Raw genomic sequence first — 17,441 nt, 5'->3', positions numbered from 1 at the left:
CTGGAGAAATTAATCACTTGACACGCGGCAAGGCTGAACCCTGCCAACCCTATCATTTACCACCCTTTTTCCAAGGGCCTACTGTCGCTATAGTAACACCGCCGGTTTCCACGGCAACGCAGGGTAGCAAAGGCAAAGGAAAGGCACTTTAGTGAGGCAGAGGGGAGGGTTTGTCAGAAAATCATGGAGGTTTGATGTAACATGAAAGTGTACTCTTTTGTTGCCTTTCATTTCTACACTGAGCGGTCCTGTGAGTTGCACATGTGCAACACACAATTCTCCATGCAGGTGAAAAAATATGAGGAAGAAAGGGAGGAAAGGATACACACACACACACACACACACGCACACACACAAAAATAAAAAGGCCAGGTTGCTTTTACTCTGGCACACCACTGGATGGCACCATGTGCCCTCAAAAAACATCGCACGAGGCGACACTGAGGCCTTCAGCAGAGTCAGCAACAAAAAAGGTGAAAGTTTCTCTGCAGTCAGGATGGGTTTTCTTAGAAAAAAAACAGTCTTGCAGTAATAAGCCCTTTAGTCAAAGCAAAACTGGATTCAAATTAAGAGGTTAGTATCAGGGGACTGCATCGCTCTAGGATCTAAAAGGCCCATTATGCTTCTTAGAGGTATTTTTTATTTTACTGGAAAACTCGACAGCTTCAGAATGTTTCGACTGTTTCAGGGTTTGTTTTTTTTTTCTTTTGTTTTTAATCTCTGATTTTGAGTTGCAGTCTGACTTACCAATAGCAGATCGACATCCTCAGACTGATGGCATTGAAAGGGGAGGGTAATACATTCAAATTAGTGAGTGTAGGTGAGCACACACAAGTGGTGGTGGTTAGGTGTGGATCTAGGAATGGAGCTGCATTGGAATTGAGCCAACGGAAGCAGAGCTAATGTGAAAAGAGGATGCTAACAGCTGTTGTAACTCTACTAACGTAACACACTCATTTATAGGAGGGGAAAAAAAGAAATAAGGGGGACCTTTGGAAGAAGCTTCAACATACGCAAACAGACACAGCAGAAGTGATACACTGTAACTGCCAGAATATCAGCCTTGGGCCAAAAGTACATTTTAAAGAAAGGCTTCGGTTTAACAAGCTGCCAAGACTAATCAGAGAAACGTGTACCTTAAGTCACACTTATCACAAGCATAACCTCATCAACCCAAGTCTGATATGATAGGATGAAAGCAGCAGAGAGGACATGAAAGGAAATAAACAATAACAGCCAAACCTGACAGGATACCCCCCCAACCCCTAGAAAGGTAGCAGGATATGCAGGAGGGAAAGTGGATGAGGAAAGGAAGCAGGTTGAGAGAGGGATGCAACCGCTACTCACAATGGACGGCATGTTGTTCTTGGCACCAGGGGGGATGAGCACACGTAGGTCAGGCTTGCGGTTGTTCATGCCCAGGTTCATGGGTGGGGGAGACTTAGTCTGCATGTTCTTGTTCATGCCACCTGGAGAAACCAGCAGACCAGGAGAGTTGCGGTGGTTCCCATATCCATTTCCTAAGAGAGAGCACGGGGAAAAAGGCAGAGAAACATTTAATACACCAGTGTTCTCCTTTGGTATTTCTAGGAAGGCGCACTTACATGTTATTAAACCTGTGTCAAAAGTTTAATGAATCTCAAAACTCCTGCTGTCCGTGACGGTGTGACCTAATTATGAACTACAGGAATCCATTTTCACCTTGTACTCCCTTTCAGTGTTTCTGCCTCATCTTCACTTCCTGTGGTAGGAAATTTATTAGCGCACCGTCCTGAAGAGAAGACTTGTAAATGGCGCTTCATGGAAGCGGTGCGCACTGCTGGCGGAGCAGATGTGCAGTTTTCGTCTTCATTACCAGTTTTTGAGTGCCCACACGGCAGCACCTCACCCTAAAACTCTGCTACCATCACTGAAGGCTACATTGTTCCCGTTTCAGCCAGCGAATCTTGCCGAAACATCTAATTTTGGGTAGCGAGACCACAGAGGGATTGGGTAAATCGTACTTAAACACAGTTCTGAGGTTCTTCTAGACAAAAGTCGTGCCTTTCTCTTGTCACTAGACCTGGATTCCTCTAAGCATGGAAGGTCAAGCATACAGCACCAGATTCTCCCTCAAAAAAAAAAAGAAGAAAAAAGGTAGTCCTAGCAACATCATTAAAAAATTGAAAGTGGAGACTTATTGCAAGCAACATGGTCTTTGTTTCTAACCCAATCCCACAGACTGCTTTTTTCCCCCTTCCTTCTCCTTCCCTCTTCCTAGGGGTAGAACACAGGGCACTGTGTGGACGTTCCCACTTGAAAGACGGGCAGGAATTATACGTTAGACATAAATGAATTTCCTAATCATATACTCCAGGGGAAAATGAGTCACAGATGTCTTCCTGGGCAATTTCCCCCGCTGATCTTTGTTTAATTTGAGAGCGAGGTTTTTGTTGTTTTGAAATGAAAAGTCTCAAAAGCTCAATTTGAACAATCTGAAGAGTAAACGACCGCTAGCAGTGAGAGAAAATGAGGCCGCCTGACAGAAAACGAGAAAAACAGTGTTGTGTTACTGTTGCCGCTGATGTGTGTGCCGACGCGTGATGCCTGATATTAGCGCAGACTTTGTGTGTCACTGTACGTTTTGCTCTATGCGATGTTTCACGCTATAGGCGCCGTATGACTTGGCTCTGTGAGAAATGCTGCTTCTGCACGAGCCATGCGTATATGGATGCACATGTGTGTTTTGTATTGGACCCTCTTAGTTCCAATGTCAGTCTCACATTAGCAAAGAGGCAGCTGCCTCTTCAGTTTTCCCGCTCTCTCATTCTCATGGCTGGCCCTTTGTGAGATCGAGTGGGTGCATGTGGAGACAGATGAATGAGATCTCACACACACATAACACACACCCTCCCAGCACACATACACATACTTTAGTAAATAACCCAGCAGGAAGTACATCACTGTTTCTGTACAGATGAATCAAAAAGACAGTGAGCAATGGAGAGACATTAATACACACTTTGGTCAAGATGACACGGACTTCATCTTGGTGACAGTCACTCTGACATCTGTGTATTGCTACCCTGTGGAGATGGCTGCAGTCCAGTCAATTATATGCTGGATGACTTTAATCATGAGTGGCACAGGCCAGTCCTTTAGCACTTCAAAAGTAGAATCACAAGCCAATTAAGCTAATGAAGCGAGAACTGTGACTCAAATCGGTCTATTCTGCAGCGTGATCAACCTGATTTTAGGGCGCACGCATTCAAAAGAGACAGATGATAACCAGAGTTCATTTCCACTCTCCTCCTCTATTACTATTTCGCGCAGTCGAAGTGCGGCGCAGGCTGGCGTCAACTGTTTAGAGGAAGTACCAAAATTAAACACGGCCCAGCAGGGAGTCTTTTTGGCTGTTGCGTTAAACTCGATATAGGGAGAACAATATCTGATCTCAGATTCAGATAAATAGGGTTTTTTTGCTATTGCTGAGTTGTGTGTGTGTGTGTGTGTGTGTGTGTGTGTGTGTGTGTGTGTGGTTGGGGGGGATAGCTAAGGTCAGAGCTGAATGATTACAATCTGGCTCCATGGTTAGCTAGGGCACTTCGAGATACATGTGTTAGACAAGACTCCCCCCCATCCACCCCCCCATCAGAGTGTTCTCTCTGTGTTTTTCCATCTTACACACACACAAAGCGCACACACAAAGGAGAGGTGTGGTTAAACTCATGTAGATTTTACTGTTACTGAACAAATTTCTGATGTCCTGTTGTGGTCTAACAGGCGCGCTCCATTCTATTCCCCATACACACACTCTTCCGTTGCGGTTTGGCCAAACGTGCATTCAACCCTGAATTCTCCAACTGAACAAAGGTGTCACACTTGTTCAGTTGGTGTAGGATGCTGCCAAAACTGAAGCAGACACTCATCAGCTTGACCTTTTGTCAGTTACTATATGTGAGCGTGTGTGTGTGTGTTCCCTTTTTTTAAAAACTTGAATGAATGCGATCAGAGATGTCCTCAAGATGTACCTTCTATGCAACTCATTTAAAGGAAGAATCTAGGCACGGGCAGAGTGAGAGGTGAGAGGAGATTCTTGTTAATTCCTCGCTGTGCTTTGGTGAGAAGCGTGTGGACAGATGACACTTGCTTAATTGCGCGCATTCAGGTGGAAAGGTTTTCACAAGCCGAGGCCTCCATCCGGACTTCTTTCCTGAGTGCTCTTTTTCTCTTTCAACTCACGTTCTGTCTCTCATCATGCAAATTGACGGAACAAAACATATACTTAGATGTAGGCATAAAAACTTTCCATAGGAAAGCTATGATGACTCAGCCCTTCAGTAACATGTCCTATTTACACTGGACTAGAATCACCAGGGGAACTTTTGTGATTTGAATATAACCCCCACATCTGGGTTTCATGTGGCTGATTTGCAGATCTGTTTCAGTTGAATATACAGGCATAATCCACTGGATTATGTACAGATATGACTCAACGCAGCATATCTTTGTGCAATGAGAGAAACAGTCGAGGTATTTATTTTATTTCTTTCACAGAAGCACAAAAGAAGTTGTGTGTTTCTGTGTGTCTTAAGGCTCTTCTTATGTTACTTAGGGCACATGACTGATGACACATACACGGGGCACACGGCCACTTTTACAATCATCTTATCAAAACTTACACTGGGGAGAAGAGGAGTGTTAAAACAGTCCTCGAGGTGCCACAGTGGCTGTGCCACTTCATACTGATGATTTTAGAGGAACATCATTAAAATGGCTGACCGAGTTCGCAGAACACTTCCATCTGTGTTCCCCCCTCTGTTTCTCCTTTGCACACATGCTTCCACCATTGGTGGATATTCATCACTGTGCCCCCCCCCCCACCCCGCTCCACCCCAGATGAGATTTAAGAGAGCACTGAATGGAATCTTTCAGCTCCCACATGACTCTCTCTCCACGTTGTGTTTTTCGCCGCTGCTGAGCGACGCGCAGCGCTCACAGAGTGCCTCTGTTCCTTCAGCGCAGTGACACAAAGGCTACTTTTGAAGGATGCACTGCGAAACGCAGTCAATGGAACACACGCCACAACAAATGGGCCTGTTGTGCGCGCGTATGTGTTTGTGTGTGCGATGACTGTCCAGACAGAGAAACCAGGCACTGACCCCTTGTGATAGAGCCTCAGGGGCCAGACAAGGCTGCCCAGCTGTGCCCCACTGACGCCCCCAATTCTCTCTTTTTTACACTCAGCACCGTACGCTGAAGTCGTAAAAATTCAACCCTTTAAAAGGGAGTCTCTTTGTTATAAACGCGGGCCTCACATGTCCTCAGGGACAAACTCATGTACAAACAGAAGTTAACACATAAGATGCTTTACACGTGTTTCCCAAATGTGGGTTGCTGAGCTCCCGACAGGATCATTATCCCACCGTGAGACTCTCTAAACACTGAATTAATTTGGTTCTAGACAGAAATCCGAGAGGTGACAGAAACAACAAGACAAATTTGTATGCGTACATTAAAGAGTCTAGCAATATCTCTGCTCTATCTGCTGCCTCAGGATATAATGCCATTTTACTTCTCTTCCCCCCACTTGCTCTACCATTTTATAGATGAACACAGGCAGGATGTGTCACAGCCCAGGCACTGAGCAAACATTCCCAGATGAACTCCACGACCACTAACTTCAACACATCATGGACAAAATCTCCACTTGGGTTTGGGTTAGTGTTAGTCATGCATTTTATGGCCCCAAGTGGGTGAGTGGGTGCCATGTATGTGTGTGAGTGGGTGTATGTGTGTGTGCATGTTAGCAGACATCTGTGTGTGAGAAGAGGAGGGTCTTCTTACCAGCACTGGTGCCTGCGCCAGTGGTAAGGTCGGCACCCATGAGGCCACCTGTAAGATGAAATAGAGAGCGCAGCAAAACGAGAGAAACCCATTAGAGGATAGACACCCACACTGGCTCCACTGCACCTTCTGTCTCTCGCTCGGTTTAATCACAATGTGCTGCGCGTGTGTGTGCGCGTGTCAGGCCGTCATATGTGCACTGACACCAGAAGCAGCACAGCTTCCCACTCCAACTCGAACACGCTTAGCAACTGGACACTACGAGCGGATGCATTAAGCTGCCGTCCAAGAAAAATGACACATTATTATTTTTAAGGCATAAGAGGTGGATGAGTGGGAGGGTCCAGAGCGTGTGCGGTTTGGCATGGATGCTGCAAGCGCCAAAACTCATATTTAGTTTGCGCTGGCATTTCTAGCATCCAGTTGTAATGACAGGGTGAGGGTGTGGGCAGCAGCCTTCAGACCAAAGGGACAAAAAAAGGACTTTGGACAACAATAACAAACCAACAGGCCCAATTTGCTTATGTCACCAGCAACTCGGTGCCTATATATAAGGCCAGACGTCCTGTGTGTACAACAGAACACTAAATCAGCAGGCCTGTGGCTTGGGATTTTATATTGCATTAAATCATCAGCTCACTTTGAACAGAATACTGAGCAGGCAATATGTGAATATATGTGGGAGGGGAAGACTTAGGATTCATTAACTGCCTTTAGGTGGAAAATTGTGGGTAGCTGTCATAAAATAAATTGCACATTTCTATGCACACCTCTATTAACATGACAGACAGGTACACACAGTTGAGAAGATAGACAGATGGGATAACAGCATGTACATGGGTGCATGAGTGCGTGTGAGACCCTACCTGTATTACCTGCACTGGGGGGTCTGTGTGTAACTCCAGGAGACATGCTGTTTCTCTGTAGGCCGTGGTGTGCCAGTGGCAACAGATTGTGGTTGCCTAGGGATCCACCGGGATGGCTGTAAATGAGATTGTTCTGGTTGCTAACAGGAATGGACACGGGCATGTCGTAGTTCGATGGGGGCACGGCCTGCTGAGAAGATAGAGAGACATAAACATGGGTGTGATTAGACTAAAGGTTAAAATGATTCTGATGCTTGAATTGGTATAAAACAAGGTTTTCCAAGTATGAGACAAACAGAAAGAAAGAGAGAGGAAAAAAGCATGACAGGTCAGAAATAGTCCAGGAACACAAAGGAACTTAAAGAGTGAAGTTCAATAGGACAAATGGACAGATGAACTGTACAGAACTCCTTACAGCAAAGAATAAAAACACAAGATAGCAGAGTTGGGCAAAAGCAGCATTGCATGAAAGACAAAAGGAAAACTCCTTTCAGAGTTACTCAAATTGCCTCAGTGATTATATAAATGGACTGGCGGTGCTTTTTCATTTCACTGTGATCGAGTTACTTTGGAGGCTACTAATGTCTTTACGCAGGAGTCAAGTGCTGGCCCTGACATCTTGTAACATTTGCCATTGTAAAGTCAAAAGGCTGACCAAAGGAAATATCATGCTGAAGTCATTACAGTCATACATAAAAAAAATGGAAGGCTGTGGTTCACAGGGAACAAAGCCAATCGTTTTCCACTGTCCCAGTGCTTAAGATAATTCAGTCTATCTTCACCTCACTAACAAGCCTGCAGAACATCTTGCAAAAGTAACTTCAATACGGCACAAGAGAACACAACGGGGGATCACTTATTTTCAGATCATATGGAGCTTATGTAAAGTGTTTTAAGTGACGCACTCAGATCAGTCAATAGTCTCACCAGGAACATGAGAAGCGGTAGCCTGTCAGCCTCCAGCATCTAGTTTGTCATTTTTATTGTGTCACTTGGCATAAGGGTTTAACCTTGGGAGTGCCCTGGAAGTGGTTGATCCTGCATTGTTAGTTTTAGGAAGTAGAAAATAGCGCCCTAAATTACTGCCATGTGTCTCAGAGCCATGGAGGGAGTGCATCAGGGAGATCATCAGCCTGGCTCATGTGGAAGTGGGCGATGTGCCTCAGCTTCTTTAATTTTCTCCCCTCTGCTAATGTTCTGTTAGCAGGCCAAATATTATTTCAGTGTACAAAGATGATTACTCTAACCATATTTCATTATGGGCCTCTGCACGTTTCGCTTTAACTGCGACTTTGCACGGGAGTGGCTAGCCAAAACCTATATATGCTATTTTTTTTTTTTTTGAGGGTCTGTCTCTGGTTTTGTTTTATTTATTCCCACCCACCCTATTATTTCTTCCATCTCTGACTCTTAGCTGGACTTTTTCGACCTAATTGGTCCCGGTGAACTATTATTTAAAAATGTGTGAGCTGTCGTCGTACATGCACATTTCTGCATGTGTACACACACACACACACACATACACACACACTCTGCTGCTGGGTATAAGGGCCCCGTTTCTGAGCTGTCCTTTAACTGGTGCCATCCTTCCTGTTTTCACTCATCTTCCTCCTTTGCCTCTCCCCGCAGTCCCCTCAACAGTCCCCTGCAATCCAGAGGCCCAGTGCTTGGCAGCCACTCTGACCACACACTGAACTGCCACTTGTTGTTTGCAGAACCCCACCCCACCCCCTCCATCTCCCCCACCACCACTCAACCCCACCCATTCTCCGATCCCAAACACACCCCACCTCACCCCGATGCACCACCCCAGCTCACCAACCACTGCCTTGCTTCTAACCACATCTCCTCCTACTCCACGCGGCTCAGACACTACTCTTCTTCTCTGAACGATCTACCGTGGAATTATCTCTTTGCTCCGTATGGCCAAAGCGCTAACCATTCTATAATGTGCTCTCTGAATGAGTGGCAAGCTCAGTTTACATAGAAAGAAGGCCTCAATTTTGTGGTTTCTGGCAACTAGCTATAGGTTAAAGCCTTCTGTAAAGTTGACACTACGTAATATAAATCCAGTAGATATCACATCTAGGCATATACAAAGCTACTAAGGCGTTTGCCTGAGGAGAGATAAGCAAGTTTTTTGAGTTAGGTAGACGTGCTTATTAAGAGTGTTCGAATGCCTGCAGCTGTTTCACTGCCAACACTGTCTGTCCCTGTTGTTGCAGGTCACAGACCACTGGGTTTTGGTGCAGGAAAAGGAAAAGCGCATGCAGACCACACCTCTCCTGAGAGCCAGGCAAGGCATTATGGGTAGAGCGGGTTCAAGGTGGGAACCGGGTGAGGTTAAAATTTGTCATAAAAGAAACTATGCTGTTAAATCAGCAAACGTGCCTACTAGTTATGGTTGCAGACATGTCAAATTAAAGGACCATTCCTCTACTGTAAACAGGAAAATTCAAAGATCTGTAATTTTGCAGAGTGCAATTTTACCCCGACCTTACTCTCACTCTCACTTTGTGTAATTAGTCTGCTTCCAAACAATGGTGGTTAGCTGGGTTAGCGCAACAGTTACTTGCCAGTCAGCATTTTGTCAGCCTGCTGAGTATAACCCAGTACTTACAGGTATCTTATGAGTTTTAATCATGTGATCAAACTCTTCGTTAATCTGTTTGTATTTCTCCTCAGTGCGCGGGGTGAGGATGAGAGCGGACTCGAGCTCCGGGCTCTCGCCACCTTTGTTCTCCTTCTTGCTCAATGCCTGCCAGGTCCCACAACCACAGAGAAGGATGGAGGGGAGACACACACATGAAGGAACGGAGAGATGGGCGGTAGGAACAGATGACGATGACAGGGATGAAGCAACAGAAAGCATGTGGGGGGGGAGAGAGGAAAGAAAAGGTGAGAAGAAGGCTCTGGGTTTAACAAGAAGTACTTACACACAGTCTCTGTCTGCTGATCATCAGATCAATGTCCTCGTTTATTTTCCTGTACTTGTCCTCAGACTCGGGGCTGTGGCCAACCGAGTCATCTGCGTCGGGATCTGGGCTGTCACAGCCGTTTAGGCCCTTCTTTCTCAATGTCTGCAAACAGAGCAGTTGCACAACATAGTTGAAGGGCTTTGGGGTAGGGAAGAGAAACCCAGGTGAACAGCTTCAGAGGGACATAATGGTAATGAAGTTTGAGGAGGTTCATTTTCGAATGCAAGTCCGATTAAAGGACATCTTGAAAAAAAAGAAACACTTTGGAAAAGTTCTTAAACTGATGTGGCTTTATATCAAATTAAAAAACAAAGAACCAATCCGGCTTACTGTGTAGGGTAATGAGATCTTTTGCTACAAATTATCTTAATTTTAAAAAAAGCTTTTAACAAAAATAAAAAACGCTCACAGTATGAACTCTAACAACACGGTATGGCGTGAGGACACACGGTCTATTTTTATGAACAAGTAAACATGCCGCTAAACACAGAAAAAAAAAAGGCACAAATGATTCAATCACATTCAATAACAAGACATAACTGAATGACAAATCGAGGGGGGACCTTAAAACCTCATAATTGCACAGAAAAGGGAACAGTCATAAAAGTAAAACATATTTTACAACCATAATTATCAGCGGGCCGTGAAATAGAATTAAAATACAGCCGAGGTGCACAAGTTTACGAGTGTGGTGTGTGTGCTATTAAATGTGGCAGTTTCTGTTCTGGCCACCTGATGGCCACCTGCCCCCATTAGAGTGGACAGAAAATAGCACGCTGAAAGAAGAAGAAGGGGAAAAAAAGCGCACACACACTCTCCACTCGATCACCACTCCCTCTCACTGGAGGAGAGAGACAGACAAAGAGAGCATTGGAATAAATAAGAAAACGAGAGGTGGTGGTTGGCGCGGGGGGGGGGGCTGTATCTGTAGCTGTCTCTGTCCTTTTTTAGATATTGTTGACAACCTTAACAACAGGGATAAGTTTCAGAGCGCATTACTGTGTGTGATAGCACGAGGGTATGTTTGCTTGAGCAAGTGGGCATGTAACGATAGGTGCTGTGTTCATTTGCCTCGCAAAAGTGAGAGAGACAAAGACCGAGCGGCAGAGAAGAAAAGTACAGTAGCTGACAGTTAGAGAGATCTCATCAAAGACACCACCTCCTCCTCCTCCTCCTCTCCACCACACGCCCCCCCCCCTCACTCCCCCTTGCCTCTCTCCTCCTGGCTTTAATAAAGGGAGATTAGTCTACAGGAGGAATATCACGGGCCTGCTCCTGTCTGTGCAGTCATCGCTTCACACTGCGCTCTCCTACTTTCATCTGAAGCTCCATATCAGACAGACGTAATTAAATTTACTTTAGCACACCCTGTATTTGATGCTGATCAAGTGTGTGAGAGTGTGCGCTTCTCCGTATATGTTGTATAGTGTGTGTGTGTGTATGTGTGGGTGGGGAAAGAGGGGAATGAGTCTGTGTTTGTGTGTGTGTGTGTGCATGTGTGGGTGTGTGAGAGTGGGTGTTAGAGTCAAGAAAAAAGAAAGAGCGACTGAGCAGGAGAAAGGAGGAAGATAGATGCTAAGATAAGTTAATCTCGGTGAACTTCTTCCTCTCATTTGTTTGTCTCTGTCAGTACTCACTCACAGAAGAGATACGAGTGCTAGCTACTCCATCACAACCAGCAGCAGAAGTGACAAGGAGCGATCTGCCTGCTTAGAAAACAAATAAAAATCCAGTCATCTCTCATGTCAGCACAACAAAGGCCTGTTTTGAGCGTGGTTTTAGTGAACTTAGAGGGCTTCTTTTGTGTGTTGTGTGATAACTGTTTGATTCCTGAGGCGTCTCGTGGCGAGGCAGCTACTGTAAGTGTGTCAACATTTGCTGGCTCTCCTTTTTCTCTCTCTGAATCCTCACTTGGCCCCTGGAGTGGAAATCTGGAATTCTGAATTTGAAAGCATCTCTCACATCTTTGACAGTCTTCAGGAAATCACACCAAACAAATCACGCTAGGCGATGCAGGAGATCTGACTTCCAATAGACCTACAGTGAATCAGGCACTCTTGCTCTATCTGAGGAGGATGAGTCAAGAGAACAAAAGGGGCGCAGAGGTTTAGCATGCTGTCTTTTTTGGCAAAGGCGTGAGATGTAAAACTTTGCTATTTCTTTTGCGTAGTTTCAATCTGGCCTTGGCGATGTATCATATCGAACTGACAAGAGCTGAACCACTGGCCTTTTTCTGCTCACATGAGAATGCATGCATAGGAAAAAAAAAACAACAAACAAAAAAAAAAAGAAGAAAAAACAAAACAACTTTTCTTCCTACTTGCATAGATTTTCACCTACTGCCACCAGCACATGAGTCCATGAGAGAGTTACTTCCATTCTTGGAAGAATAGCTGTGGAGCATTGCTGGGAGAGGAGAACGGGGGCTGAGTTAAAGGTGACACCCATATGGGGTAATTGAGCTGGCGGTGTAGCAGTAGTTGGGCAATAGTTGCTCTGTGTGTTTATGGAGGTGCATTTAGCCAGGGTGTGAGTATTGCATGACTGACCCAGGCTCAGCTTTCCAGCAGGCCTCGGTTTATTTAGGGTGCAGTACAAAGATGTTATGCCATTCATCTGAGTTATGCCCACCTGTTTAAAGGCATCACACCTGTTGCCAAAGGCCTAGCATACAACCCAGCAACCAATCAGAACTGCTGAAGAGCTCATGTAGCCTTAGAAGGACTTCTCCCTCTTGAGCCTTCCACCTCACCATCCCGCTGCCCTACTTTCAAGCCATCCTATGTGTTTTACCCTCCTCTAATAGCCCATTGCTTTATCTGCTGCTTGAATATGCCACTGAGTGCTGCTCCAAACTTTCATTCTGTTATACAGTAACATTACCATTATATAAGGCACATCCAAGACTTATATTTCAAAATAATGGGGAGAATAATGATCAGTGAAAAAAAGGGTTGCTGTTGTAATATTGAGAGAAACAGGAGTACAGGAATGAAGACTTGGCATGAAATAGAGTCTTTGGGGAATACGGTAATAGGATGAGGATTAAACAAAAACACTTTGGTGCAGTTCACTTGTGGCAATAATTTTATGCACAAAGAATTCCCCCACATTCTCATGCTTAAATTAAAATTATTCAATATTCTAAGTAACTTCATTTTCTTTCTGTATTGTTAAAAAAGAAGCTAATCTTTTGACTGCTGGCATAAACGAGCATTATTTAAGTTTATAGCGTTTTTATTACCCCCGTTTGCAATGACTGACATTTTTTTTTCACATTAAATATTACCCTCTGCTGCCGTGTTGTGAATCACAAGAAAAAAATGGCCGGACGGGGACACCAGATTATGAGGAGAAAGTGTGAGAGGAAGGAGGTTAGAAGACAGCAAAATGCTACGATAATGTAAAGAGTCACGCAGAATGCTATAGAGAGTTTGTGCTGTAAATGTGAGAAAGAGGAAGGTGGGAAAAAAAAGTATGGCGAGGAGCAAAGACAGCAAAAAAGCTGTGTCTTCTTGCTTGGCTCTGTGTTTCTCTCTCTGGCCCCTTTGGAGGCTTGCTCCTAATTAAACTCCTTCTTCATGATGCTCCCTCATGACTTGACTCACAGGGCCTGTGTGAGGCAGGCACAGCATAGACAAGGTGTCCTACATACTTGAGACGCCCGTCTCATTGGTACCCTTCAGTTTTTACACCCTCAGCTAAGCTGGCCTAGACTGGGGCTGGTGTAAGAGGAACGGCAGGACGGCGCTGTAAAAACCTAACGGAGGTAACCCGAGCTGAGACCGAGGCCGGCTTGAGCTACAAAGAAACCGATTCACATTCTAACACGCTTGCCGTTCCCTAATGTTTTAATTCTATATTCACTTCATAGGTTGGGGGTGTGAGCGATAACTTCATTTAGCTCTTGAGAAAAACAGTGGAGAGTATTTGGGTGTGAATCCCGGGTGGCCCCAGGGAGTCTGCTAGGGACAGCTGACGCCTGCCCAGAGCTCCTGCCATACCAGGATCCGTCTGCTCGGCATTCTGCCACCCTGCTCACCCTCTCTATCCCTCAATCCGTCTTTCTGCCCCCATATTTCTGTCTCAGTCTGTTGCTCAGTCTGTCTCTGTCTCACCACCTCTGCGCTAGTCCCCCAATTTTCTGCAAAACCACCACATCTCGACAGAAGCTCAGTCAAACACTGTTGACTTGACGGGTACATCTTTATTTCTGATAGACTCTGGGCAGTTGAGGATTTGTGTTTGGAAAGAGCTCCATTGTTGACCGTTTTCCCTCTGTAGTTATGCTGGCAGTGGCTGAAGGCTACGACACATTCAATATTGTGTTTATAGCTATTGGCGACGGTCAGGCTAGCGAATGTTCCTCAGTGTCTTCAACCCAATAACAGGCAGCATCAGCGCAAAGACGCTCCACCAAACAGCCAGTGTATTACAGGCCATTTATATCTCTGTCAACACTGTGTGATCTTCAGCGCACATGCACTACGGTAAGCTAAACCCAGATAGAAAATAATATATAATAGCGGGAATGTTTCCCACCGTAAATGGACCAGTTTATGGGGTTTGCGGCATATTTCAGCAGTGGGTGGGAAACAAGTCTGTGATAGACAAGCGCAATATAAAAACATCAGTAACAGCGCCACTTATGGTTAATCACGATTGCTGTGCTGTTAAACTAAAATAAAACGGCACTCAAATGAAATCTTTTGTCTAGAAGGCTCCAAGCTTGCCACTGTTGCACTATTAAAAATGACTTTACTTTATTCCAGCTATCAAACATTCTCAGTAAGCCGACTGTATATATCGTACTTTGCAAAGTGTGAGGAGTCAATGTAGGCTGGGGTGTGTATCTAGTTTAGAAAACCATCTCTTGTCACATTGGTGAGAAGCAAAGGGGTTTTGTGTCCATAGGGGTGCACCGAGAAATAGAAACATTGTCTTTCTTATCAAAAATAAGATGGAGGTAGTCATGAAGTGGACCTACTGTGGATTAAGACCTCCCAGCGCCACTTCACAATAAGCACCAGCAGGGTGGTCTTCCTGGCGGCAGGGAAGAGGTAATAGCATGTTTGAGATGTGATTTTATTCTCCTTATTTTGTTTCTTCTTCTAAGTTTTTTCCTCTTTCTTCCTTTTTTTTTCTTTTTTTGGGTTCGTTTGGCTCAATCTAACTTGCTCCCATTTTTGTCTTTCTTCCTCGCTCGCTGTCTCTCTCGCTCGCCCGTCCTTTCTGTCTGCCTTTCAGAGTGGAGGGAACATCAGAGGGATCAGGCTGGCTTAGTTTATTGGAAGCAGATGGCAGACCAAAGGCAAGAGGGCCACAGTTTCATGAAGCGTGGTTTGAACATGCCAGGACCATGTCGAGGGGCATGCCCATGGATGATGGCTACATGGAGTGTGTATGTGTGCGAGCGATTTGGGGGAGATGGTTTATTTTGTAGGTTACCAATCTGAGGAATAGGACCTCTAATCCCTAATGTCCCATCTAATGTCCCTGCCTGCTTCTTTTTTTAAGTCATTATCTCTGCATCCTTATTCACTGTTTAAGAAACTACCGCATCATTGGCTTTTCAGTGCTTTAGCAGCTTTGATGCCCCTTACTCCTGCTGCCCTGCTGCACTGTAATAAGTAACCAGACGTTGGCACCTGGGATCCATCATCCCTGGTGGTACATTCAGTAATAACACCGCCTAAACATGTGATTATTAGCTTTCTAGAGACTACAGAGTTTACTCGACATTACAAAAGGGAGTGAGATATATAGCAACAAACAGAGAGAAAGTGTTAAGGCAAGTGAGAGAGGCAGAAAACAAGACAGAGGGAAAGGGCACTGTGTGCAACAAGGTTCCTCCACATTTCTCCAAACTGTGCCACTTTGATGGTGCATGTGCTAAAATCACTATTAAGAAGAGCCCACTGCAGACGAGAGCCCACTCACAGACACACAATCTTAGCTAGCCAGTACACATCAGAATACCAGATGGTGCAGTGTTTCCCATATGGAAGAGACACACACTAAGCACATGTCAGAATCCAACACTGTTTGTTACAGCAGCATCCCGGCCCTGGGAACAAAGTGGTCATTCAGACTTGTCACCACACTGTATAATTAGCCAGATAGACATAATGAGACACAATGCCAGCTCAGTGAAACTGGATAAAGAGGGCACTTATGTCTGCGCCCTTAACCTAGCCATCTTTCATCCCCATCTACACTGCAGTTGAATAACGCTTCTCTATTCAAATGAGAGAAATGAGTGCGGGTCTATATGTATTTCTGGTGCGACATAAAAATCGATTCGCCAAGGTTAAATTGTGTGTTTTCCACACGTAATTTAGCTTTGCATACTTTGTACAGTGAAACTGCGCGTGGCCTGTTTATGCCACAGTCATCATGTGACTGTACTACACCATGAATCATATCAAAAATGTACATACTTTTAAATCACCATCAGTTAACAAACCTCAAGCCTCCTTCGACCAACCTCTTTTTCATTTCTTGAAACTCCACCTAACCCCCGACCCTTTAGCAACAACAACAACAACAAAAAAACCCCACTACAAATCGTCACTTATCGTCTTTTGTCTCTCTGTCTCTTATCGCGTGGTGCCAAAGCAGGAAAAGGGAGCCGGAGGGAGGCCTTCAGTAACAATGACCAGCCGGCTGACCTCTATACAGTGACCTTGAGTTTCCACACCCTGCCCAAAGCAGTAACCATGGTGGGGGTGGAGGAGGTAGGGCCAAGAGGAAGCTCTAGGCAGGGAAGGGAATGCCATATGTAAAAATAGATCTTTATTCTGAATTTTCCACAAATAGTTTCAAAGAACAAGGCATCATTTCATCCTAATGGCTGGCGTGAATTGTTTTGGGCTGTGTGTAGTGGAAAAGTCTTGCCTTTTGGCAGCGTGGCCTCAGAAGTGGCCTGCCTTTTTCACTGCTCCTCACCACGGGGACCACATATTGGCACATTTCAAACAGTCTATTTTTAAAAACCTTTTGTTGTTGTGTGAGTACTTCAGACTTCCGTTTCAGTATTGACCTTAAAAAACACCTCTGACAGCGATCTAAGAGGTATAGTTTCTTGCCTTAGCTTTTGCTTTTCTGGTCAGCGGGCATGTGATGTGGAACAAAGTGCCGCGCTGTGGATCACATATACTGTATTATCTGAAATCTTGTTCTTAACCACTCTTTCAAAAAAGGGCTGGGTGGGCATGAATTTGCTCTCTTTGTGCCTTGATGCAGGGTGGAAGCCACAGACATATGGGTCCTCCGGGCTGATCAATTGTATGTAAGGCAGACCTGCTGATCAAAACATACTCAGATCGGCCCAAACATATGATAGCAATTCAGAGAAATTAATTTCCTTCCTCGGTAATGAAAAAGTTTTTGAAAAGCAGACAGGAAGGCTCTGTTTAGTGGAATGAGGCGGGGGATCAACAAGAGAATTGCAACAAAAAAACAAAAAACAGACTATTTCATTCAAAGGACCAAATGTTTGTAGGCAGCTCAGGGTCTCACACCAGTGGTCTTATGAATGTGGTCGCTGAGGGCAAGTCTTCATAACTGATCAACAAGAACAGAGAGAGAGAGAGAGAGCAACTGGATGAACATCCTGACACTTTGCTTACTCACTCCTCTGTTTCAGAAACAACCCCCACCCAGCCTTGTTTAAAACACAAGGGGGCCGGGGGGGTGAAAGAGAGAGAGACAGAGACAGTCTTATTCTTCTATTCTTTCACAGCAAGAACCGCCAGCTAGACGTCTATAT

At 45.0% G+C, this 17,441-nt stretch overlaps 1 long non-coding RNA gene across 28 annotated transcripts in view; it reads right to left on the bottom strand.

Annotated features, from left to right (window-relative positions):
• Positions 1 to 17,441, bottom strand: part of LOC106096594 (myocyte-specific enhancer factor 2C) — a 69,242-nt gene that overhangs the window by 4,871 nt on the left and 46,930 nt on the right. For 3 of the 28 annotated variants that reach the window (XR_003213333.1, XR_003213341.1, XR_003213332.1), the window contains 6 exons: positions 9,629 to 9,772; positions 9,313 to 9,450; positions 6,693 to 6,882; positions 5,827 to 5,874; positions 1,348 to 1,520; positions 748 to 771 (listed from right to left, as the gene is read on the bottom strand). This is a non-coding gene — a long non-coding RNA (myocyte-specific enhancer factor 2C). The remainder of the gene's footprint in view (positions 1 to 747; positions 772 to 1,347; positions 1,521 to 5,826; positions 5,875 to 6,692; positions 6,883 to 9,312; positions 9,451 to 9,628; positions 9,773 to 17,441) is intronic. The other 25 variants (XR_003213353.1, XR_003213345.1, XR_003213343.1 and 22 more) reach the window with 19 other exon arrangements.

Source organism: Oreochromis niloticus, linkage group LG12, assembly GCF_001858045.2.
Source record: "Oreochromis niloticus isolate F11D_XX linkage group LG12, O_niloticus_UMD_NMBU, whole genome shotgun sequence".
NCBI classification, from domain to species: Eukaryota; Metazoa; Chordata; class Actinopteri; order Cichliformes; family Cichlidae; genus Oreochromis; species Oreochromis niloticus.
Note: the sequence above shows the minus strand (reverse complement) of the source record. Positions and strands in the feature narration are given on the sequence as shown.